The sequence below is a fragment of the Orcinus orca genome, chromosome 10, assembly GCF_937001465.1.
Source record: "Orcinus orca chromosome 10, mOrcOrc1.1, whole genome shotgun sequence".
Lineage (NCBI taxonomy): Eukaryota > Metazoa > Chordata > Mammalia > Artiodactyla > Delphinidae > Orcinus > Orcinus orca.
This window is the reverse complement of record NC_064568.1, coordinates 83,824,637-83,848,508: the sequence shown is the minus strand read 5'-3', so window position 1 is coordinate 83,848,508 and position 23,872 is coordinate 83,824,637. Positions and strand designations below refer to the sequence as shown.

The window sequence follows — 23,872 nt, the reverse complement described above, 5'->3', positions numbered from 1 at the left end:
ACTTCCACAGGAAATTTACACAAAATATATACTAGAAGACACCCACTAACTCCCCACCATCCCCTCAACCAAAACACCTAGCTGAAGTAAATCTCAGAAACCCTGCAAACAGCGGATTTAGATTCCTTACCTTCTACATTTCCTCGCTGAACTTCACTTTTCTGTTCTTAAATCATTAAATGAATTAACAACACCTCATGTAACACCACACTGAAGTCCCAGAGGAAGATGTGGCCAAAGGTGTTTGGGTGGAAGTAAGAATAGATATATAATTTGCTTGTATTTAACAAAACAAGCAAACAAACAGAAACAACAAACAGAAACAACTCGTTTAAGAATCAGTACAAACTACAGAATATCATTGCTCTGCACTTTGTTCTCTCTGCAAGTCGAGTGTTGGGTGAATGCACAAAAACGGTTCCATTTTTCTTCACCAAAACCTCTGCATGATAACTTTTGTATTTGAAAAGGATGTTTTAAAACGTGAAGTCAAAATTTTTTAAATGACATCTATTTTCCCTCATTTGGAGAAACTAAAATCATGTTTCTCCTAGGTCCTTCAAGATCAAGAGAAAGCAGGGATCAGTCACAAGCTCAGCTTCCTCTGGGACTCAAACCCTGGACAGATGCTCAAACCAGCCAAGCCACTAAGCTCCCTTCCTACCAGGGCTATCTCTGGGCTGTCTCCATCCAAGTATGTTGTTGTCAAGCTGCTGTCTAAACCATTTCAGGGCAAAGATTAAGTGAATGAGTTTTCCTTCTATTTCACTCTCATTCTCTAGACTTCTAACATGGGAGAGTAGACAAAGCAGTGAAAAACAGCTTAGACCACCTTTTCCCATTTTGCCAAACACGGATTCTCAGGACATTATTCCTTTTGCTCTTTACAGCCTCACTGTATTTAGCATGGAGCCCTCCTTCTGCCTTAGGGAATCTCTCAGGCAGCTGTCAAAAGCCATGAGACATAAGAAGTCCCCATAAAGAACAGTACTCTGGCCACTGTAACCCATGAGGGAATACATATTTTGGATCCGTTTTTCCAGGAGAAGGGAGTATCTAAACCCTAGGGCTGTGAATCCTCAGCCATGGCCATGCATAGCCCATGTTAACTCAAGTGGCTTCAGGCTGGAACTCTGAATTCCTTCTCCCGGTGGCCTCCACCAGAAGGCAGATCCCACGTCATCACATCGGGGGGCCCTGCACCTCTAATGCTTCTGGCTGTCAACCCCAGCTGTAAATGCTAGAACAAGGGTGCAAAGGAGCAGAACCTGAAAAGTTCCCTGGGGAATTTAGATCCAGCTGGAAAGAGAAAACAGGTCACTCTAGCAAACTCTGGAGCCCAGTGAAACTCCAAACTCTGGAGCCCTGCACCTCAGTGGCTTTGTCTTGGGGACTGTGCAGTTCTGTTTCTGAGATCCACAATGACGCTTAAGGGAGACACTTCGGAGGCTAAGCAAGAACGGCGAAGCAAATTAAACTTTTATAAGAACCTTCCCGCTCCAACCCGATGCTCTTGGACAAATACTCAAACCTCAGCCATCACAGAGATGCAAGGAATAGACACTTTCCTCCTGTTGCCAAAATCTGTGGTGACCAAAGGTGAGTTTTAGGAGTAATCCTAAATCACTGTGTCTTCTCTTTTACTTTTTCTCACGAGTGGGAAATCTGTATTTTCCTGAATATCGGAATCAATTACATATATATCAACTCTTCCATTCCTCCTCTGCTCCTCCCCTTCAAAAAAAAAAGGCCCGAATGAGGCTTAGTTGGCTCTGGAAAGTCGCTGAAGTGGGCGCTTAGAGGCGAAACGACTTTTAAAAGTAACTTGGTGAATAATATAGGCAGCCTGAAGCGACTCACCAACACAGAGATAAAAGGTTTTAGACTAGAATGCAATGTTCCCGAACCTGGGAAACCGTCGGATAACTTTGTAAATATACGTATGCCCATTTCTACCTTGTAGCTCCTGAGTGCACTCAGAATCACGGGATGGGGGGGTGGGGTGGAGATCTATAGGATGGAAATGCCTCCCCAGATGATTTTGTTGATCATCCAGGTTTGAGAACTGTTAATCAAGAAAGTGGAGCTGCGGGAACTGAAGTGAGCTGCTTGGAAACAACTAGCCTGGAGGAAGTGGTGAAACAGAATGAAAGGAGAGACGGGAAGGGAAAGTGAAGGAGAAGGTGAAGCAGCAGGTGATGAAGAAAGTGGATGGGGGTGGGGTGGGGTAGGAGGAGGCAGGTGGCTGCGGTTGGGGAGGAGGAACTAAAAGAGGAAAGGGCGAAAGAAGGCTTGGGACTAGGTCTTTACGATGCCCACTATTTGTTTGGCCCGGGAGGTAATTTGCTCCCGCGTTGCCTGTCTCCTCTGCTCCCTCTAGGGATGCAGGAAACCAGAAGGTTATCTTCCTCCTAAGGGAAGCGGGCTTAAAAGCGTTTGTGCCACAGAAAGGAGCAACCCTTTTTGCCCGAGTCTGGCTTTGAGAGAGACTAGCTGCCTTTTCCAACACTGGAAATAACTTTTTCAACTACGGATTTTGGAAGCCTCTGAGTTTCGTGAGAAGCGTCTTTCCCATGGACAGTATCTTAAACACTCCTTCACCGAGAAAAACCTGGGAACACAGAGCTCCATGGTTGGTGATTGGACCGACCTTTTGCTGCCCAACCAAGGTTCGGTGTGTGGTGAAAGCACAGGGGCGAGTGGGGAAAGGAAAAGGAGAAGGAAAATTTCCTCTGGAGCCCGCAGCCTGTCCATTGACACAAACCAGCTGAGAGGAAGACGGGATGGGAGGTGGGAGGGGTAATCTAAAAGAATTTTCCCAAAGGCCCCCTTCCCCCTTTTCTCTTTCAGTCTGTCTTTTTCTTCCCTGCTTCTTAATAATAATGAAAAAAATGCAGCAAAGGAGAATGGACCCTACGTGGCATACTCGGTGCTCCGCCTTCAGGAGACTGATTCTGAGCGAGCAGTTTCTGTACTTAACTTGGTTCCTGGCTTTATTGTACTGAAGTAGTCAGGTTGGGAGATCCAAGGAATGTCAAGGCCCATAGTCACATGATTAACCGAAGGATACAAAAGTTAAGGTCTACACAAAGAAAACCGAGAAGGACCTCAGCTGTGAGGGAGTTGAGGACAAATGGAGGTGCTGGGGATTGAACCCAGGGCCTCGTGCATGCTAAGCACGCGCTCTACCACTGAGCTACACCCCCCCACACCGTAAGTTCATTTTCCTATTGTCCCATGTTATTTATTTATCACTGTATGACGGTGTTGGCAAGCCAAAGTCCATTATGTTCAGTTCCTCTGTTTCTGAAACCTCTGGACTGACTCCTGTCTCACAGCTAGGGCAGGAAAAAGAGAAATGCATTCTGGACCGAAAAACCCTTAGGTCTTCCCACAATCCTCCTCCCCATCACGAACTTTTAGCCAACTGCCTCTTGTGTCAGTTCTAGTCCACCACGAGGGAGAGTCCCAGAACTGAATCTTCTGTTATGTCTTTAGATTCTCCCTTCTTTAGAAAGTCCTCCTCTGCCCACGAAGCTGCCAAAAATGCAAAACGTAGCGCTGGGGATACAAAGGCGCGCTCCGTGAGTGCAGCCGAGGGAATGTAGGTCCAGGTGTGAAGTTAAGACAAGAGGTGAATTAATTCACAATACTTGACCGAAACAAAGAGCGACAAGTATGTGTCTCAGGCAGTCTTGCGTGCTCTTGCAAACCACTGCATTCGGCATCTGGACTCGGGACGTGACAGCAGCTTTGTTACGGCGACGCTATCGCTCTGGTTTTGCAGACAACACAAGAGTGGCGGCAGACAGAGGTAAGAGTAGAAATGTGGGCGCTCCTGTTGTTACAGCATCACATTATTTGCGCAAGGAGGAGAGCGCAAGGGAAGCTGCGCGCAACCTGCGAAACCAATTCGCTGTCTGTAAACCTTCCCTATGCCTGAACAAGTCTGAAAATTTCATCAGTACCCAGGGCGCAGAACGTCGACACCTCCCACCTTTAGGCAAACATTGGTGCGACTGTTAAGCTAGGTAAGATTTTTGGATAAAATCCTAAACCTTCTGTCAGGAGAGGGAATGGGGAGGAGAGGACAGGTACCGACCGGGATGGGTTACACTATCACCATACTAGAAAGACGAGCGGCTGGGAAGTGGAATAAGCAGAAGAGGTGTTGGAGAAGGGAGAGTGGCCTGGTTCTTGGAAGGGAAAAGGATGAAGCCAATGAAGGGGAAGAAAGAGGCAGCAGAGGAAGAAGATAGAAGAGGACTAGTTTGGAGATGGGTCTCAATGGAGAGGCTCGGAGGTAGAAAGTGACCAAGCCTGGCATTTCTGCTACACTTTCTGCAGGCCCTCGGGAAGAGAAGAAGGCTCCTTCCTAAGGTAAGTGATTTGAAAGCATGTGTCCCACAAAAAGATACGTCCCGTTTTGCCCAAGATTTTGTGACTCTGAGAGTGCCTTGCTCCACTTTCTGTCACGGCAAACACAGGCTGAGCATTTTCAAGGGCGCACCTGTGGTTGCATATCTCTGGAGCAGTAGACCCCGGTATTAGAGATTTTAGAAAGTCGACGTTATAAATATCCCGATGCAGCGTTGAGTTTAGAAACAAATTCCAAACGCAGTTTTGTGTTTGGGCATTTCAACTGCCATCAACTAGTTTTTAGCATGTTTGGCTTTAAAATACAAGGGAAAGAGTGGAAGGAAAAGGTTAAGCAGTGACTAAACGTTTTTGGTTTGAATAGATTCTTACTGAAACCTTCGTACTCTTGGGTAGCTCAATCGGACCTGCATCAGGCCCTTAGTCTGAGCACCCTGGATTCACGACCCGGTTCTGGTGTAGACTCTTTCACTTTCCCCATAATTTCATGTATACATACATACACAAAAGCCTACTGAAGCCAGCTTTCGTTTGGAGCACGTTACTAATCACATGCTTATTCTTTTGTTTTAGCCTCTGTTGAATGTTATTTAAAATCATCATAGAAATCAGACAGTGGCATAGGTCCTATAAGTCACCCTCCTGTTGAATGTGGGCGCTAACCGGTACAAGAGCCCTGTTAGAAATGCATTCACTCTCTGCAGCAAAACCTTTGCTCTAAATCCTTTTAAATGCTCTCTTCTCTTGTATATCTAAAAGAGAGATCATTTTATTTTATAAAAAGAGTTTAACTTTAGAACAGTTGTAGATATAGAGAAAAATGGAGAGGACATTACAGAGAGTTCCCCTATACCCTGCACTCAGTTTCCCGTATTGTTAACAGCTTACAGTAGGATGATACATTTGCCAAGTTAATGAACTCAAATTGACACATTTTTAAAAATGGAATCTACAATCTATTCAGATTTCCTTACTTTTGCCTAATATACTTTTTCTGTTCCAGAATATTGAACCAGAGGTGCAAGAGAGGATCTAGTTTAATGATTTTTACATTGGTGAAATTTATCTCAGTGGACTTTCCCTTGCCAACTTTTAGGTTTCCCAAAACCATCCAAAAATGGCACTGATATGTTATAAAGAATTTCTAGGGCAAGGTGATTTTTAGTGTTAAGCAGGTGCCTTCCACATACAAGGTCCTGAGTAAAACCCCTGTAATTCCATGTGTGTTCTTTACTCTGTAACCCAATCCTTCTTGCACCTTTTCATTCATTTTTTCATGATTTCCCCGCTCATACGAAAAGAAAACCAATGATTCAGTGCATTGCCTTTACAGCTGTTCCAGTTCTATTCCATAGACCTTGGTTCCACATAGGGTGGTTGTTTTGGTAAAAGGAAGATGGGATGGGAGAGGAAAAGTGGGGGGGGGGGAGTCCATCCTAAATCTCCACCAAAAAAAAAAAAAAAGAAGAGGCCCAGGGTATTCCCTGGAGGTCCAGTGGTTAGGACTCTGCACTTTCACTGCTGAGGACGCAGGGTCAATCCCTGAAATCCACACTATGAAGCCAAAAAAGGAAAAAAAAAAAAAAACCAGTTAAGAAAAAGAGGCCTACCCCAACATTAAGAGGAAGTTCACCTTCAGTACAGGGAAAAAAGATGGAAAGAAGAGGGAAAATAAAGAACGTGACAGACATTTTTGTTGAGTCTCATAATTTTTGAGTCATGAAATAGACAGTAGATGGAGGAACAGAGATGCTTCCCACTGAAATTCCCTACCCCTCTTCCTCAATTACTTTCAGCAATGTTTTGTTGTTTTCAGTGTACAAGTCTTTCACCTCTTTGGTTAAATTTTTCCTAGGTATTTTATTTTTTCAGATGCTATTGTAAATGGAATTGTTTTTTAAATTTCCTTTTCAGATTGTTCATTGCTAGTGTAGGGAAAAACAACTTACTTTTGTGTGTTAATCTTATGTCTTGCAGTTTAGCTGAATGTGCCTGTGCTCCTGGACTTTACTTTGTTGGAAGGTTTTTGATTACTGATTCGATCTCTACCTGTTACAAGTTTGTTCAGATTTGCTAAGTAGGAAGCTATGCTGAATGTAGAAGGAGGATCCCTCTGCCAGGTGAATTTCTCAAATATTGGTGCCCTGTATTTATAACGAAGGCAAATAGTAGAAAGGTTAGAGAATAATCCACTTATTAGCTTTGAATAAATTCTCAGGATAAGTTGAATTCCTGAGCTGGATAGTTCAGTTGACAAGCATCAGACTCTCACTATGAGGGTCCAGACTGCAAGTGCATGTTCAGGGTTTAGTATCTCCCCTAGCCCTCCAAGCACATATCCTTAACTCCTAGATAGAAACTCTTTGAAACCCAGCTTTCTCCAGAGAAATGTTTGCAGTCAACTTTTCTTCCCCTTCCTATCCTTTTCTTGGCCACTGTCTACCAGTTCTACAGAAGGATTCTGAGGCAGAAAATCCAGGGTCATTATGGTATCAATAACTATACATGCATTAGTATTTCACTACTGGGTATTATCTGGTGATTAGATGCCAATGACAAAACGCAAGGTATCGGTAATTAGTGGGCATACTAATTTTGGTTTTTTAAGACTCTTGCCTCATTTCAGGTTTTCTTCTCAAGGCCAGCCCTTAGAAAGTCAAATGAAAAGGATTCCGTTTCTTGCCTAGCAATAAGCAACGACCACGAAGGGACTCGAACCCTCAATCTTCTGATCCGGAATCAGATGCCTTATCCATTAGGCCACGTAGCCAGTTAGTAAATGTCTGTATTCAAACCTGAAAGCTGAAACGTGGTAGGTTTCTGTTTTCAAATTTCTAACTTCATTGGAAAGAAGATCTCATTAATAACATTCCTGACCCAAAGGGAATAAAACTGCATCAAGTTCCTGACAACAGTTACTTAAAATTAATAAACGGTGAGGCGATCAGAAGTGACACAGCCTTTGAAGGCTTTCTTACCTAAGTCTGATGCAAGTTAATGATGATGCAAGTTCAGTGGAGAAATATGAGCCAAGAACTAAAGTCTGCAATGAAGGGATGATGATAGTGTAAGGAGAGGGAGCTTCAGAGTTTGGTACGTTCTGACCTGTTCCATCTCAAAGATACAATGGCGCATCCTCCAGGGAGAAAAGTCTGTAAGCTCAAACAGGAGCAGTGGAGGGTTAAGAGCTAGGGCCTGGACTGAATGAGCCTGGTTAGACCAAGGAAATGCCTTCTGCTGTTTCCTATGAAATTGTTTTAGTTAAACCCCTTTCCTTCTTGAAATGGGTTCAATGAGAAGCATAGATTGGATAATGGTCCCTTGCTGTTTTCCTGTTTGGAGAGCTACTGGCTCCAGTAGAAGCTGAAGAATGTAAATCCTCACCACGTTGGGCAGAATGCCTGGCCAGCATGAGCTGTTCCACCTGGTTCCCACCCTCCCGTCAGCCAGCTCCAAGACTCCCTTGCCAAAGGGATGTTTGGGGCAATTTCATCCATCAACAGAAAGGGACCCATTATGGAACACTTTCTTGCATCTTCAAATTCCTCCTCCTTCAACTCTCTTTCCCTCTGTCTACAAAGGCTGCAAGAAATATGTACAAGACAATGCAGAGGGAGAGAAACAGAAATAGTGTGAGTGTTGCCTGGAGAAATTTAGGTGAGGTACTTGGCAAGAAATGAAATCCTCTTTGTCTAGCAATGTAGTCTGAAACTTGGCAATGCTTTGTCTAGGGGATGCAGCATCTCTGGTTCTGAAAACCTAGAGAAGGAAGACAAAGAAGAGAAGAGGAAGGAAAATGTTCCTAACGATTATAACATCTCTCTCAAACAGAATCTTCTTAGCAATGAGGAAAATCCAAGAAATCTGACTTGGGAACTAATACATGAAGGATAAAACGAATTGTCCAAATGTGTGAAGATAGATATGATACTAAGAGAAAAACTAATACTGTGGGCCTGGATAGCTCAGTCGGTAGAGCATCAGACTTTTAATCTGAGGGTCCAGGGTTCAAGTCCCTGTTCAGGCATACTGCTTCCGTTTTATCTTTATTCATACAGGAAGAGTTGGGGGAAATGATATCCTGATTTTACACTGATTGAAACTTTGCTCATTGCTTTATAGGTGTGAAATGATTATGTGATAAATTTACCAACCCCAAGGGACAGTCCTGGGAAGTCATTTGGAATAGGGATTGCTGACCTGAAGATATGGATTTTATGTGGTTGCTTTATAGGTGTGAAATGATTACATGATAAATTTACCAAGCCCAAGGGACAGTCTTGGGAAGTCATTTGGAATAGGGATTGCTGACCTGAAGATATGGATTTTATGTGGTTGCTTTATAGGTGTGAAATGATTACATGATAAATTTACCAAGCCCAAGGGACAGTCTTGGGAAGTCATTTGGAATAGGGATTGCTGACCTGAAGATATGGATTTTATGTGGTTGCTTTATAGGTGTGAAATGATTACATGATAAATTTACCAAGCCCAAGGGACAGTCTTGGGAAGTCATTTGGAATAGGGATTGCTGACCTGAAGATATGGATTTTATGTGGTTTTTAGAAGAGAGTCTCTTTCATCAGTTGACTGGGGAAAAAATCAACCAAGGCTTCTGAACTCTTAAAAACAAAGGGAGAAAAAGGACTTGAAACCAGAGACACATGGCACTTTACCCGTATAGAGAAACAATTCAAATGACAGCGGCTATCTATCTCATCAGAAAACATAGAGGTCAGAAAGAGTGGTACAACATTTTCCAAGTGCTTAAAGAACAGAATTATAAAAAAAAAAAAAAAAAAGAACAGAATTATCAATCCAGAATACAATATCCAGAGAAAATATCTTTCGGGAATGAAAAGAAAATCAATATATTCTCAGATAAAGGAAAACTAAGATAATTTGCTGCCAGAGAACTACCTTAAAAGAATGACTACAGTAAGTTCTCCAAACAGAAAGGAAATGATAGAGAAGGAATATTGAATATCAGGAAGGAAGAAAAAAACATGGTAAGCAAAAAAACATGGTAAGTACAATACACTTTCCTTGTCTTGAGCTTTTAAAATTATGTTTGAAAGTTGAAGCAAAAGTATAACACTGTCTGATGTGGTTCTAAATGTATGTGAAAGAAATAGTTAAGACAGTCATATTACAAGTGAGGAATAGTAAAGTGACAGAAAGGGAGGTAAGGTTGCAACATTTCACATGAACTGGTAAAATGGTACACCAGTACAGTCTAACTTAAATATCTATAATGGAATTCTTACAGTAATGACTTTTAAAAATCTATACAAAAGGATACAATAAATAATAGTATAGATAAATGAATATGGAATTCCAAAATATATACAAGTAGTCCATAAAAAGGCAACAAAAAAAGAGAGAAGTGAACAATAAGAATAACAGAGAACAAACAGAAAACAAAAAAAATAAAATGCCGGACTTAAGCCCTACATACCAATAATTACATTAAATGTAAATAGCCTAAATGCACTAATTAAACCCACAGGGTAGATTAGAAAACATGACCAAACTATATGCTGTCTGTCTACAAAAAAATTCACCTCAAATATAACCTGTAAATATACAGGCAGTTTGAAGTTAGGAAGATTAAAAAAAAAAGGCATGTCATGCAAACATCAATAAAAAGACAGCAGGAGTAACTATATTAATGTCAAATAAAGTCAGTTTCATAACAAAGAAAATTATCAGAGGCAGAGAAGGACATCATATAATGATACAAGTGCCCATCTACCAAGAAGGGCATAGTAATCCAAAATACGTATGCACCAAACAACAGAGCTGCAAAATATGTGAAGGAAAAAAAAAATCTGATAAAACTGAAAGATAAAATATGCAAATCCACTTGAAAAATGCCATCAGCCACCGGAATCCAATCAACATAGAATGGTTCATCCAATACAAGCAGAGTATAGATTCTTTTCAAATCCATCAGAACGTATTCCAAGATAGAACATATCCTGGGACATAGAATAACCCTCAACAAATCTAATAGAATTGAAAGATACAGTGTGTTCTCTGACCACAGTGCACATTAGTCACAGAAAGATAAGAGGCAGATATTCAAACACTTGGAAACTAAACAGCACAGCTCTAAATAACCCACAGAATAAAGAGGAATCTCAATGGAGATTTAAAAATAAATAGAATGAAATAAAAATACAATGTATCAAAATTTCTGATACACTAAGACAGCACTAAAAATTTCTGATACTTATTAAAACAGCACTGAAAAGGAAATTTATAGCACTCAGTGCATACAAGAAAAGAAAAATCACAAGTTAGTCATCTAAGTTTTCACTGAGATAGCCAAGGGGAAAAAGAGCAGAAGAAACCTAAGGCAAACAAAAGGAAGAAACTAATAAAAACAATACCCTTGTCAACGCCTGGGCCAGCACCATGGTTGGGAAATCCGGCATCGGTTTGTCTCCCGGGCTTTTGCAGCTCTGGTTCTGAGACGCACAGAGACCAAGTTGGGGACAAGAACAGACAGCAGGATGCTGCATCGATTTTTGCCCCTCTTAGTATATACGGAATCCTTTTCTTGAATGAAAGAACACCAGGGGGGAGGTTCAGCCGCTGGGCCCGACGTGCAAAATGAGCTCGCCGGTTGCCAAATTAGTTCTTGAGATCTCATTGTCCCTGTGGAAAGGGGAGACGCTTCCCACCTTCAGCCAAAATTTGTTCCGACAGTCAACTCAGGTACTAGGTTTGGAGGAAATTCTGAATTATCTCTGATGGGCTAAGCCAGAAATCGACCTTGTTTAAAAGCTCCCCCCGATGATTCTGAAAGTCAGCCAGGTTTGGCAGTTCTCGGCTTTAGAGACTCCAAGACGAGTGGGCTGATATCTTTGGGAAAGTTAACACCAGGAGGGAGATTAGTGCGACAGCAGAATACAGGTAACGATAACGAAAGGCAGGCGTGGAGTCCGCGGCTTCAGCGGCCACAGGAAGGTGGAGGAGGAAAAAAGTGGACGAGTGCTTAGGTTGGCGTTAGTTTCAGATGGGCGGAGAGGCGGTTAGTTACGCGTCTCTGCTGCGCTTCCTCTGGGTACGTGGGGAACAAGCAGGCCCATTCCCGGTAAAAGAAGTGAGCTGAGACCGCTTTCCCGAAGGAAGATCCCCTTCGTTTTGTCCGACTGTCGCGGTTTTCAGAGAGCCTCGCTGCTCTTTCCGTGGCTGGAGCACTTGAGAGAAGTCCTGCGGTTGAGTTTCTGATTTTAGTGTATCCCGGTGGTATTGGAGGTTTCAGACCGCGCGGCAGGGAGGCCACAGTGTCCGGATCCCCACGTGCTAGTGGTAGAAGAGCGCAAGGTAGAAACAGGGACCGCATTTGTCTTTAGACTTCACCATCTGAGCTATACGTAGGAGTGAGTGTTTTTGTTGTTGTTGTTTGTTTAATGTGTTGAGCTTGGAATGCAAGACATGGAAGATAAGAGGGGTAAGGTAGTAACCAAGTATTTTTAATTTGAAATGTTTTTCAGAGGCTGAACTCTAGATAGTTCGGTGTGTAGGTTGTCATGACTTTAATCTCAGGGCCAAGATTTCGAGACTGTTCCTGTTGGCATCCCGTTCTTTCTCCCACTTCCTTTTTGTCTTTCTTCTGCTTGTTGAAGTCGTCTTGGTGAGGTCGAGGCTCACAGCAAGAGAGGAGGGACTTCACCAGAATCCATTGGGTTATGTTTTTACTTTGTATGTGTACAGGACTATAACGGGAAAAAAAGGGTTAGGAGAACTAAATCTGTATTCCTTGAGGTTTGAGGGAAAAGTGAAACCAAGGCCTGGAGATGCCGGGGATCGAACCCGGGGCCTCATGCATGCAAAGCATGCGCTCTTCCACTGAGCTACACCCCCTCTCCGACAAGTTTCCTGATAATGCTTCTTTGGGAATAAATTTTATTTCCTGAGGCTCTGGATCCTTGGGTGTCTAGGCGGTAGAGGAACCAAAGAAGGATACTGATGCTTTGGAGTATAGAACTTGAAGTGGAAGGCAAAAGATTGGAAACCTGTGTCAGATAACCAAAAGAAGTTGCCACCATAGCTTTAAAACATAGTTGGGGAAAAAAAAAGAAAACATAGTTGGGGTCTCCTATTATGCTTGGCAAGAGATCAAATCAAGTCCCAGTTTTTGGACCTTTTGATTTCCTCCAGATATGTCTTAACCTGAGACACAAGGCCATTGAAATTCAGCTTCTTTCCTGCCTAAAATGCTTCATGATCTTGGTTGTTTGCTCCATTGGAATATTAAGGACCAGATTTGATGGAGGAAAGCCACAGGCAGTAAAAAATCCTAGAACGATGCATTCAACATTGCAATGTAAGGGGCTCTTTTTCTTTTCTAATCTAGGCACCCAGCTAACTTAGCAGGCCCCGCCAATAATCCAAAATCTCTTCTTCATAAGATTCATAAGGCATGAATGAAACAACAGCTTCAGGGATGGAGAGGAATATTAAATTATGAGAGCGAGACCAAAGACAAATAGCCGCAAGACATTAGGGATAAAGGGGAAAAAAAGTATTTATTTATGTGTTTGTTTGTTTGTTCATGCATTTATTTAGGGAGGGGAAAAAAGCCATGTCATTACCAAACAGAAGAAAGTGCAGAAAAGGGGTAGGTTTTAAAAATTCTTTTGGAAATGGGAGGAAGTTTGGAAGACGGAGAAGATGGGCAAGCCTTGCTCATGTTAAATTCAAGATCTATGTGGTGCACACTTGTGAGAATGTTACATGGTGAACTCACACAATTACCCCTGCCTCCAGATTTGGATTTGTGAGTGATCAGTAGATACAACTATGTGGAGGATGGATAAAGACAGAAAAGTATTCTCATTAGTGATATTCGTAGGAAAATAAATTTGCTCCCGGACATCTCTTGAACCCTGGGATTTATTGTGGTTAAGGCTGTGTTCTTTGAAATATATAAAAAGACTGCAAGAGAACCCATTTCCTGGCACCAGATTTCCAGTGGCTAACCCTTTCTCCTTCTGGTTTGCTCATTTATGGACTTTTGCCAATATTCATAAAATAACATTGAGTTCCTTTTGAAGCTGAAAGAATATGGTTTGTCTGACAGATTTGTTCTTTCAGTTGGCTCATGAAATTTTTAGCCCATGAAGTGCTTAGGAGGATACCTTGACTGTTTGATGTTGTAAAATATTAGGTTTATGATGCTTTCCAATATTAGGAAGGTTTTCAGACACACTGCTTGGTCATAATTTTGTGTTACACCTGGTGAAAACTGCATGTCTATTGGGGTCTCAGGAATTCATAATAATAAGGTATGCCTTTTTTTTTTCTTTTTGCCCCATGAACAAAGTGGGGATTTTTAAAATTAAATATTTAGAGTTATAAAAATTGTTGAGTAACTATGTTGTACACCTGAAACTAATATGATATTGTAAATCAACTATACTTCAATTTTTTAAAAGTCTACAGCCATCTTCAGACTATGGATTCATTTAATACAGAATTCTTATCAGGAATTAAACTTCTAAATTGAGTGACAGAACACACTCATGCCATATATACTCAATTCAGAAAATCTGAAAATCTATGATGTGTATGTTTAACCCTGCACTGTCCAAAATGGTAGCCACTAGCCACTTTGAGTATTGAACACTTAAAAATGGAGATGTGCTGTAAGTGGAAAATATATATCAGGCCTCAAAGACTTAATATGATATTTAAAATGTAAACTATATCACTAATAATTTTTTGATTGACTATTTAAATGATGTTTTTGATACACCAAGTTATTTAAATATTCTTCTTCAATGAAGGCCACTTATTTTTATTTTTTATGTGACTACTAGAAAATGTAAAGTTACAAAAGTGACTCATTTATGGCTTTATTATATTGCTATTTGACATCCCTAGCTACAGAAGACATGACATGTTTAGATGCTGTTCTGGGAACACCAGAACCAAGGAATATAGAGCACAGTCTACCAGTTTCCTACTATGTGTGGACATGACACAAAGCATTCACTTGCATGATCTCCTTTGGTATTTACAGTATCCCTTTTTACATAGACATCATTAGCCTCATTTTTTAGATATTGAATGTGAGGCTAATTATGTTTTGTGAACTACCCTAGACCTCCCACTTCAACAGAATCATTACTGTGTTAGGCAATAAAATACTCAATGATGCTGTTTGTCCAATCAAATACTTCTTAATGAAATAAAATGCAAGCTTCTGAATTGAGGAGGGATAGATTGTTAATGGATAAGTTTCTAATGCCAAGTTCCTGTACAGCGAATGTCCCTACCTTGACGTTGCTTCTCAGTTTGTACCAATTTTCCATTTGCAACTTGATGCAGTTCTGATGTTGAAATAGTGTTTTATTTTCTTCTTTCAAAGTGTCCAAGAGTTGTCGGTGGAAAACAGACACTATGAAACTGACACAGAAATTTGAAAAGAAGAAAACAGTTCAGAATGACACAAGAGTAACCTATTATCCCTAACAAAGAGTTTCAAGAAATAAAGTCAAAATTAAAAGGAAAAAATGGGGTATTGGTACCTGAGTCTTGACGACTTTACTGTCCATTTGCTTTCATTTTTCAGTATTCTAGGTCCCCTTGTGAAAATTCAACAGAATAATTCTTAAAGAAGTGCTTATTCTCATTCTTTCCTGGATAACAAAACAGAAATAACTTAAGATGTGCAAATTCTAGACAGGGGTGGAAGGCTGAAGGAATGAATGTCTTGTCAAAAAGAAAACTCTGCATGTTCTTGTAATTGTTTAAAAGTTCAATGATGTTCAACAAAGCTCCTTATTCTAGCAGTTTAAAAACGGGGTGGACTCAAAATACAAACCCATATTTTCTGATTGGAAATTTTTCCTTGCATATACCACACCCACATATATACACTTACACAGTGTAGTAGTTCTTTTTTCTGCAGGTTTCCCCACCACCACCAACAACAATTCTTGTGATTAAAAAGATCACACGCACACGCACAACATAAAGGCAGAAATGAATTGTAAGTGCAAGGCCATGTAGCATATTGGAATTTCCTAGCTCCTAGGAAAATAATTTCCTAGGTTTTGAAACTTTAAATAAAATATCACTGTCAGGAAACACTTCGTGGAAGACACTTCACACACACACACACACACACACACACACACACACCCCTTGGTCGCGCTTGCAAAAAGCCGTAAAAATTGTAGTTATATATGGATTTTGGGAATTGGGGCATAACTGTCGTGTAACGTGTTAATAAATTACACCACAGTAAAACACTACTGCCGAAACCCGGGATCGAACCAGGGACCTTTAGATCTTCAGTCTAACGCTCTCCCAACTGAGCTATTTCGGCCACCTGGGAACGCTCGGCTTAGCTGTTCTCCCAAAATTTAAAGTTTTCATTTGTGCGGGCCAGTCTACTCTTATTTTGTTCAACATCACCCATTCGTTCGCCCCAAAGTATATGGGCTCCCCTGAAATCCATGTCTAAAAATAGGATCCAGTTTTAGGAGACTGGATGGGTTGGTAGAGGAGGAGGGAAGTATAGGGGGAGAAATGGATTCGGCTACTCCACTACTCAAAGACAGCTCAGAAAACTAAGGCAATTCAAAATGAAATTATCGAGCCTCGACTTTCGGTTCTTTTTCTGTCTTGCTCTTCAATGACAAGGCTAAAAGGATTATTGGGTACGTTAATATGGAGACGGGCTTCTTGCTTCAGCTTGAGGAAATCCGGAAGGAACCAATTCTTTTCTTCTAGTCACTTCCTTTCCCTTGTCTTCCTTGTGCTGACACGTGGTTGTTAGTGCGGAGACACAGAGAGTAGAAACCGGAAGCATTTAAAGACAATCCATCGGATAATGTGTCTATTTCCGTGTGAGCAAGCAAACCGTAAAGGGAGAAAAATAGATGCACGTGTATGGTTTCCAGCCCTCTCGTAAGGAAAGGATAAACCACCACTGAACTACACCTCTCACGACAGAAAGGTCGTGAAGATCATCTTTGAAATAGTAACCATATTTCTGAGGGGGGTCTTCAAAGATACGGTAGTTAGCCAGATAGAAAAGCCACTGCCTCAAATCCTACTCATTTCTTAAACCTCTAAACCCTATCCTCTTAAGCTGCTACACTGGGAGAAATGTAAGGGTCGCAAGCCAAATAGCACCGTTTCTGCTCTTAACACATTTAATCCTATCAGCTCTTTCCGAGGTTCCCGCCCCAGCAAACTGCCTGGAGGCGTTTTTTCTGCAACCACCAGGAAAGATTTCCAGATGGAACTTTTTTTTTTTTTCTGACTTCAACCTCTCTCTCTTTTTCTCTTTCCTATTCTTACAAAAATTTTCAAGTCCTCTCCTTCTTAAGAAGAGATGAACTACAGTCTGAGAGAAGATATTTCAACACTCATGTTTTACGAAAGACCATTATCTGTGAAGAACTTCTACAAAACACTAAGAAAAAGACTAAAATCTCATTAAGAAAGAGCAAATTAACATGCACTTCACAAAAAGAGGATACCCAAAATAGCCAATAAGCAATTTAAAAGGTGCCCAACATAATTTGCTATGAGGGAAATGTAGATTTAAAAACCAAATGAAATAATACTTCTCTTCACCAGAATCAATTACCTTAAGAGAACTGACAATATCAAGTGCTGCTGAGCACGTGGAGCAACTGGAATACTCACTCACACAACTGCTGATGAGACCGTAAACTGGTGCACACACATTGGGAAACTATTTGGAAATACTGACTAAATCTAAATATACATGTAAGCTATGCCCCCAAAACTCCACAGCTGCATTTATACCCAAGAGAAGTGCATGAGTATTTCCCTTGAAAGACAAATATAGGAATGCTAGTGACCACATTAGACATTTCAGCCCAACTAGAAGCACTCTAAATGTACATTGACAGTAAAATGAATTAAAAAGTTGTTGGGCTTCCCTGGTGGCGCAGTGGTTGAGAGTCCGCCTGCCGATGCAGGGGACGGGGGTTCGTGCCCCGGTCCGGGAAGATCCCACATGCCGTGGAGCGGCTGCACCCATGGGCCATGGCTACTGGGCCTGAGCGTCCGGAGCCTGTGCTCCACAGCAGGAGAGGCCACAGCAGTGAGAGGCCCACGTACCGCAAAAAAAAAAAAAAAAAAAAAAAAAAAAGTTGTGATGCACAGTATTCATACAATGGAATATTACCAAGCAATGAAAAAGAACTGCTGCTGCTACTAGCAATAATATGGATATATCCAACTTTTTAAAAATTGAGTGAAAGAATCCACACTCGAATGAGTACATACTGTATGATTCTACTTATATTATTTCAAAATGCAAGAAAAAGTAATCTATGGTGATAGAGGTCAGAGAGTGGCATTGATTGGGATGAGGCACAAGGAAGCAGCTGGGGGCTGAAAAATCATGTATCTTTGCCAGAGCTGTTGGTTACATGGGTGTGTGCATACGTAATAACCCATCAAGCTGAATCATTAAATTTCATGCATTTTTGTTTACATTAATTAAGCCTCAATTTAAATAACAAGAAAAGAAGAAAAAGGATCTCCTTGGATACCTCATCACCTCCAGTACATCTTATCTCTTCATTAGTGCAGACTGGTGCCTGGCTAAGAATTGTATTTTACCTATCTGTGAGCATTAGGAACTTTTTATAAGAAGTGAAAAGTGCCAGGACATAGGACTCCTTTTGTTAAACAAAATAGAAACAATTTCGGGGGCTTTCAGGATTTCAGAAATAATAATCTCTGGAATGAGGAAAGGGCAGCACCCAAAAACCACCTGCTCAGTGAATTTTAATAAACCCCTGTGTATATCTGGACAGGTTCTGAAATCTCAATCTCCAATTCTGAAAGGGTCGAGCTTTTTGCCTTTAGCCAAAATTTGGTGTGAGTGGAAATTCGGATGCAAGTCTTTGGATGACTTCCACTAAAAATATTTTAGATTCTCTTACTGATTCTTTCTCCCCCCAGCATTTCTCTATCTACCCAGGGCTTTAGCCCCAGCCATGCACCTAGCCCCCCACCAGACCAAGCATCAGCCTATGCTGGGGAAAGGCTGATCTGGGAACATAAGGAAAGGAATTAGAAAGCAATGTGGAAATTAAAATATCAGCTACACATGAGTGTCTCAATACAGAGATTAAAATGTGTGTAAATGCGACTAGTAGTGCGCTAAGCTACTGTGCAAATTTCATTCTGGAGCACACAGTAGGGAGGAGAGGAGTGCCAAAAGAGGGAAGAGGCGGGGTGGGGTGAAGTGGAGGAAGAAAAGGAGAAAAGGGACAGAGAGGAAGTGGGCAAAGGAAAAGCATCCTCAAAATGATTAGGATGTGAGGGGAAGTTGATGGGGCGAGGTGGGGGGGTGTCTAAGCTCCACGTCTCTCCGTGGTTTCGTCCGGGTATGAGGGAAGAGATGAGATCTTTTTCTCTCAAGGGAGGTAGGCTTGTCCCAGAAAAGGATTTGGCTCTTTATGTCGAAGACTGTTCTGGCTTCGGGAGTGCCTCGCAACTCTCCATTGCTGGATAGACAGGCTGAGTGCTTTGGGGGACGAACGTGAGGGTGAGATTTCGTTTGAAATTCAGGAACCTCTGGGACTGGTAGTTTGGAAGCTGCAGGGATGCCCCGGTTTGGGGGCGTGGATGCGGTGGGAGCAGAGTCAACAGTAGAAGCGGCAGCTTTGAGGTTGAACACAACCGAGACTGTGGAAGCATCTTATTTTTTTTAAGGTTTTGCTTGTAAAGCAAAAAATTGAGAAAGTTCCCGTCTGCTTGCTGCACATATTTCTAACTCTTAGAAGCTTACTGAAACACAACTTTCTCCTGAAGAAACTCTTCCTGGCATTTGCAACAGGCTCCTTTACTCCTCACACGATGCTCTTGCTTCAAAAGGAGGGTCTGAAGACTCTGGTTGTGGAAATCCACTGTCACTGAACAGTCGGTGATACCTACAGATGAAGCCATGGTCTCTTCACTCCTAGTACAGGCACAGAACAATATAGATGAGTCCCTCACAAGTCAAGTGGATGACCTCAAGATTGGCTGTACAGGTGGTTTGTGACTGCCTGGTGGACAGTTACAGCTTCTGGAGAATAAAAAAAGGGGAGGATGCATTATGGAAGACCTCCAGGTTTCTTGGCTTCTGTAGATGGAGAAAGAGACTGCTTTTCTGCTTTCTGAATGTTTAGCAGTTTGCTGGCTTGGTTTTCCCTTTGGTGGCTGAAAACAAGAATAGATTTTTAAAAAAGTCCCTATCAAACTACCAATGGCACTTTTCAGAAGACTAGAACAAAAAATTTCACAATTTGTATGGAAACACAAAAGACCCCGAATAGCCAAAGCAATCTTGAGAAAGAAAAACGGAATTGGAGGAATCAGGCTCCTGGACTTCAGACTATACTACAAACCTACAGTAATCAAGACAGTATGGTACTGGCACAAAAACAGAAATACAGATCAATGGAACAGGATAGAAAGCCCAGAGATAAACCCACGCACATATGGTCACCTTATTTTTGATAAAGGAGGCAAGAGTATACAATGGAGAAAAGACAGCCTCTTCAATAAGTGGTGCTGGGAAAACTGGATAGCTACATGTAAAAGAATGAAATTAGAACACTCCCGAACACCATACACAAAAATAAACTCCAAATGGATTAAAGACCTAAATGTAAACATTTAAACACTATAAAACTTAGAGGAAAACATAGGCAGAACACTCTATGACATAAGTCACAGCAAAGATCCTTTTTGACCCACCTCCTAGAGAAATGGAAATAAAAACAAAAATAAACAAGTGGGACCTAATGAAACTTAAAAGCTGTTGCACAGCGAAGGAAAACATAAACAAAACAAAAAGACAGCCCTCAGAATGGGAGAAAATATTTGCAAATGAAGCAACTGACAAAGGATTAATCTCCAAAATTTACAAGCAGCTCATGCAGCTTAATATCAAAAAAACAAACAACCCAATCCAAAAATGGGCAGAAGACCTAAATAGACATTTTTCCAAAGAAGATATACAGATCGCCAACAAACACATGAAAGGATGCTCAACATCACTAATCATTAGAGAAATGCAAATCAAAACCACAATGAGATATCACCTCACATCAGTCAGAATGGCCATCATCAAAATATCTACAAACAATAAATGCTGGACAGGGTGTAGAGAAAAGGGAACCCTCTTGCACTGTTGGTGGGAATATAAATTGATACAGCCACTATAGAGAAGAGTATGGAGGTCCCTTAAAAAACTAAAAATAGAACTATCATACGACCCAGCAATCCCACTACTGGGCATATACCCTGAGAAAACAATAATTCAAAAAGAGTCATGTACCAAAATGTTCATTGCAGCGCTATTTACAATAGCCAGGACATGGAAGCAACCTAATTGTCCATAGACAGATGAATGGACAAAGAAGATGTGGCACATATATACAATGGAATATTACTCAGCCATAAAAAGAAATGAAATTGAGTTATTTGTAGTGAGGTGAATGGACCTAGAGTCTGTCATACAGAGTGAAGTAAGTCAGAAGGAGAAAAACAAATACTGTATGCTAACACATATATATGGAATCTAAAAAAAAAAAAAAAATGGCTGTGACGAACCTAGGAGCAGGACAGGAATAAAGATGTAGAGTATGGACCTGAAGACATGGGGAGTGGGAAGGGTAAGCTGGGACAAAGTGAGAGAGTGGCATGGACATATATACATTACCAAATGTAAAATAGATAGCTCATGGGAAGCAGCCACATAGCACAGGGAGATCATCTCGGTGCTTTGTGACCACCTAGAGGGGTGGGATAGGGAGGGTGAGAGGGAGACACAAGAGGGAGGAGATATGGGGATATATGTATATGTATAGCTGCTTCACTTTGTTATAAAGCAGAAACTAACACACCATTGTAAAGCAATTATACTCCAATAAAGATGTTAAAAAAAAAAAGACGGTGTATCCTGTGGATTTCTGCTTAGGCATTGTGATATCAGAATCTGAAGCTGTGCAAAGAGCTCTGATCTGGAGATACAGGTTGTTCAGTAGTTTGGAAGGAGGGTGTCCCTGGAGAGTAAGTAGAGTAAGGTTGGAAATGATCTGTTGGGATTGGGAGAATAAGAGCTCTTTCTCTATTTGTGGGAAACAAAGAAATGAACTTTCCCCTAGATTGATCTTGGACCCCAGAGTTCAGAATATTTGCCATTTCAGACTGGAAACTTTCTTCGAACACCCAGAGAAGTACTATTTCCCTTTACAGATTTCTGCTGAGGTGACTGCTATCTTTTCCTTGTTTGTCATTTGTTTGTAGTTAAATGACTTTTATGTAAGCTCCAGAGTTTGAGGGGCTCTGAGCCAAAAAGGGCCCACCAGCACACCGTCATCAACCACTGGCAGTGAAATCTAGTGAAATATTTTAGTGAAATCTTCTCAGCCTCCTTCATCCTGGTTAGGAAGGAGCTAGAATAAAAGAACCATAGAAGAACTTAAGTGATTCACTTTCTGACAAGGAATCAGATGGCTTGTCCATTAGGCCACACAGACCCGCGTTTGCTAAGGCTTTCAGATTCCATACAACTGGAAATTGGGTGGTTGGGAAAACTGCTACTTGCTTTTTATAACCTATTGACAGTGGCCCACGTGCTAGTGATTGCTGAGAGTGCTTGGAGAGATGCAGTCAATAATAGAGCAAACAACAGATAACTTTAGTGAAGGAGCACAATTCCTCCCTGTGTCCCAAAAAGGTTAAGAAAGAATTGCCATAGCCAAGACGACTGAGTTTGACAAAGATATTTCAGGAAGCAAGAGTTCTTAGGGTATGTGGGTAAGAAGAAAATACAAAAGTGGAGGTCCTGCAGATTGAACCGAGGACCTTGTACATGCTAAGCCCACGCCCTCCCACTGAGCTATACCCCCTCACTCTTATCAGCTTCTCAAAAGACTCTCTGTGACCTTCTAGTGACCAGCATTGCGTCTTTGAAGACCAAGTTATCAAAATAAGCCACCTTAAGTTCAATTCTGCTATTTCTAAACTCCTTACACTTTATCCTCTCTCAGGCATGGCTACTCCAGGAGAAAGGGACCTTAATGGTGGAAAGAAAGGCACAGAATCTGATCACAAAGTTGGGTCCCCATCAGATTAGATTGCTTGGATTGTGCTTGCATTCCATCACTTGGGTGAGTCATGGGACACAACATTCTCCCACAATTTATCCGAATATTACTCTCTGAATTCTTTTGACTCTTGGAAACATTAATGTTTTACATAGTCAAAAAATAAAACTGACTCAAGTGTGTGTGAAACTAGTGCAAAATTGAATATGAATAGAAAAAAAATCTAACTGCATTTCAAAAGGATAACATAACCTCATTCAAGAGAAAAAGAAAGAACACATCCAAATAAATGTTTTACACAGTACTTTATCCCAATTGTAAAAACAAGAAAAAAAAAAAGCAAACAAATCATAACCTCTATGTAGCAGGGTTATTTTTTGTAGTGTTAAGGGTATGTCAATTCTGATATTTTGTGTGAATTTTATTTATTTTTATGAGTGCGTGTGTGTGTGTGAATTTACTTTTGTGTGGTTGGGAAAATGAACACATATATTGTTGTTGGAATTCAGGGCTCTCACTGTAAGAGAAGGAGGTAAGTAACGAATAGCCCTGTTGGCTCTGGATATGAAATATGTGTGTGTGTGTGTGTGCGCGCGCACACGCCTGTTTGTGTATCTGTCATTTTCCCTCCAGATCTGTCTGCTAACAGGGCCTAGAAAAACTAATACCTTAGTAGCAATAAGCAATGCTAGTCCCATATCTTGATTTTTGAATACCAATCCCCACTAAAAGGAAACAGCTACTTGTAGGATTCACAGACTCTAAGACTGGATGAGGGAGAGTACAAGATGATCCTAAGTTATCTTTCTGTGCTAGAATATAACTGCTCAAAAATCATGAGGACAGGGCTTCCCTGGTGGCGCAGTGGTTGAGAGTCTGCCTGCCGATGCAGGGGACACAGGTTCGTGCCCCTGTCTGTGAAGATCCTACATGCCGCGGAGCGGCTAGGCCCGTGAGCCATGGCCACTGGGCCTGCGCATCCAGAGCCTGTGCTCCGCAACGCGAGAGGCCACACCAGTGAGAGGCCCGCGTACCGCAAAAACAAAAAAAATCACGAGGACAATTCAAAAAGGATCCAGAAACCAACTTAAGGGGCCTCTCACTGGTCAAATCTGGGGCAGTCTGAGATGAATAATGACAATAAATGATTACAATCCTTGGATACTTAAATGAATAAATATGGAAGAAGAGAAATTTTTCCTTACAGTGGTATGCCAGCTAATAAATGCAGAGGTAGTAACAAAGTTATAAAATTACCATCAGAATAATAATAGACTCTGGCAAAATTCATAGATCAGTGCTAAAAGCATAGGTAAACTTTTGATGAGGATCGGAATATCTATATAGTCTCAAGAGTATCCCTTACTGATTACTTATTAATT

The 23,872-nt window shown here is 41.2% G+C and overlaps 1 long non-coding RNA gene and 5 other non-coding genes across 6 annotated transcripts in view; 1 reads left to right on the top strand and 5 right to left on the bottom strand.

The window, feature by feature from the left end:
- Positions 1 to 3,134: 3,134 nt before the first annotated feature.
- On the bottom strand, positions 3,135 to 3,206 carry TRNAA-AGC (transfer RNA alanine (anticodon AGC)). Its single transcript has one exon. It is a non-coding gene; the product is annotated as a tRNA-Ala (tRNA).
- A 3,868-nt stretch (positions 3,207 to 7,074) lies between these two features.
- TRNAR-CCG (transfer RNA arginine (anticodon CCG)) lies at positions 7,075 to 7,147 on the bottom strand. The gene has a single exon. It is a non-coding gene; the product is annotated as a tRNA-Arg (tRNA).
- A 1,184-nt stretch (positions 7,148 to 8,331) lies between these two features.
- Positions 8,332 to 8,404, top strand: TRNAK-UUU (transfer RNA lysine (anticodon UUU)). The gene has a single exon. It is a non-coding gene; the product is annotated as a tRNA-Lys (tRNA).
- A 2,458-nt stretch (positions 8,405 to 10,862) lies between these two features.
- The window catches only part of LOC117198882 (uncharacterized), a 38,353-nt gene continuing 25,343 nt past the window's right edge, over positions 10,863 to 23,872 (bottom strand). The window contains exons 3-5 of the long non-coding RNA XR_004480144.2: positions 14,922 to 15,032; positions 14,670 to 14,799; positions 10,863 to 12,104 (exon numbers count right to left, since the gene is read on the bottom strand). This is a non-coding gene — a long non-coding RNA (uncharacterized LOC117198882). The remainder of the gene's footprint in view (positions 12,105 to 14,669; positions 14,800 to 14,921; positions 15,033 to 23,872) is intronic.
- On the bottom strand, positions 12,181 to 12,252 carry TRNAA-UGC (transfer RNA alanine (anticodon UGC)). The gene has a single exon. It is a non-coding gene; the product is annotated as a tRNA-Ala (tRNA).
- On the bottom strand, positions 15,652 to 15,724 carry TRNAF-GAA (transfer RNA phenylalanine (anticodon GAA)). The gene has a single exon. It is a non-coding gene; the product is annotated as a tRNA-Phe (tRNA).